Source organism: Saimiri boliviensis, chromosome 10 (assembly GCF_048565385.1).
Source record: "Saimiri boliviensis isolate mSaiBol1 chromosome 10, mSaiBol1.pri, whole genome shotgun sequence".
In the NCBI taxonomy this organism is placed as follows: Eukaryota; Metazoa; Chordata; class Mammalia; order Primates; family Cebidae; genus Saimiri; species Saimiri boliviensis.
The window spans coordinates 122,708,453-122,710,572 of record NC_133458.1 but is presented as its reverse complement, the minus strand read 5'-3'; the positions used below and the strand labels follow the sequence as shown (position 1 = coordinate 122,710,572).

General features: G+C 35.3%; 1 non-coding gene across 1 annotated transcript; it reads left to right on the top strand.

Annotated features, from left to right (window-relative positions):
• The first annotated feature begins 988 nt into the window (after positions 1–988).
• On the top strand, positions 989–1,095 carry LOC141580181 (U6 spliceosomal RNA). The gene has a single exon (XR_012512268.1). It is a non-coding gene; the product is annotated as a U6 spliceosomal RNA (small nuclear RNA).
• Positions 1,096–2,120: the final 1,025 nt, after the last annotated feature.

Genomic DNA, 2,120 nt, shown 5'->3' with positions numbered 1-2,120 from the left:
TATTGTCAAAAATACAAATACAACCCTTAGCTGTATCTTAGAAAATAATACAAATACAATCCCAAGCTGTGTTATTGTCAAAAATACAAATACAACCATTATCTAAATCATGGAAAATAATACAAATATACACCCAAGCTGCGTTACTTTCAAAAATACAAATAAAACCCTAAGCTGTATCTTGGAAATTAATACAAATAGAACCCCAAGCTGTGTTATTTTCAAAAATACAAATACAACCCTTAGCTGTATCTTGGAAAATAATACAAATAAACCCCAAAACTGTGTTATTGTCAAAAATACAAATACAACCCTTAGCTGTATCTTGGAAAATAATGCAAATACAACCCCAAGCTGTGTTATTTTCAAAAAGACAAATAAAACCCTTAGCTGTATTTGGAAAATAATATAATTACACACCCAAGCTGTGTTATTTTCAAAAATACAAATACAACCCTTAGCTTTATCTTTGAAAATAATACAAATACACCCCCAAGATGCGATATTGTCAAAAATAAAAATACAAGCCATAGCTGTATCTTTGAAAATAATACAAATACACCCACAAGCTGTGTTATTGTCAAAAATACAAATACAGTCCTTAGCTCTATCTTGGAAAATAATACAAATACACCCCCAAGCTCTGTTATTTTCAAAAATACAAATAAAACACTTAGTAGTATCTTTGAAAATAATACAAATACACCCCCAAGCTGTGTTATTGTCAAAAACGCAAATACAAAACTTAGCTGTATCTTTTAAAATAATACAAATACACCCCCCAAACTGTGTTATTGTCAAAAATACAAATACAACCCTTAGCTGTATCTTTTAAAATAACACAAATACACCCCCAAGCTGTGTTATTGTCAGAAATATAAATACAACCCTTAGCTGTATCTTTGAAAATAATACAAATACAATCCCAAGCTGTGTTATTGTCAAAAATACAAATACAACCCTTTGCTGTATCTTTGAAAATAATACAGTGCTCGCTTCGGCAGCACATATACTAAAACTGGAACGATACAGAGAAGATTAGCATGGCCCCTGCGCAAGGATGACACGCAAATTCGTGAAGCGTTCCATATTTTTCAAGCCAGAAGAGACTGGGGGCCAATATTCAACATCCTTAAAGAAAAGAACTTTCAACCCAGAATCTCCTATCCAGCCAAACTCAGCTTCATAAGTGAAGGAAAAATAAAATCCTTTGTGAACAAGCAAGCACTCAGAGATTTCATCACCACCAAACCTGCTCTACAAGAACTCCTGAAAGAGGCTCTACACATATAAAGGAACAACCAGTACCAGCCACTCCAAAAACACACCAAATGGTAAAAAAGCAGCAACACAATCAAGAATCTGCATCAACTAACCAACAAACAGCCAGGTAGCATCAAAATGACAGCATCAAATTCACACATAACAATACTATCCCTAAATGTCAATGGACTAAATGCCCCAATCAAAAGACACAGACTGGCAAATTGGATAAAAAGCCAAAACCCATCAGTGTGCTGTATCCAGGAAACCCATCTTACATGCAAGGATACACAAAGGCTCAAAATAAAGGGATGGAGGAAGATCTACCAAGCAAATGGAGAGCAAAAAAAGGCAGGAGTTGCAATTCTCATCTCTGATAAAATAGACTTTAAAGCAACAAAGATCAAAAGAGACAAAGAAGGACATTACATAATGGTAAAAGGATCACTGCAACAAGAAGAGCTAACGATCCTAAATATATATGCACCCAATACAGGAGCACCCAGATACATAAGGCAAGTTCTTAATGACTTACAAAGAGACTTAGACTCCCACACAATAATAGTGGGAGACTTTAACACCCCATTGTCAATATTAGACAGATCAACCAGACAGAAAATCAACAAGGATATCCAGGACCTGAACACAGACCTGGAACGAGCAAACCTAATAGACATTTACAGAACTCTCCACCCCAAATCCACAGAATATACATTCTTCTCAGCACCACATCACACCTACTCTAAAACTGACCACATAATTGGCAATAAATCACTCCTCAGCAAATGCAAAAGAACAGAAATCATAACAAACAGTCTCTCAGACCACAGTGCAATCGAGTTAGAACTCAGAATGCA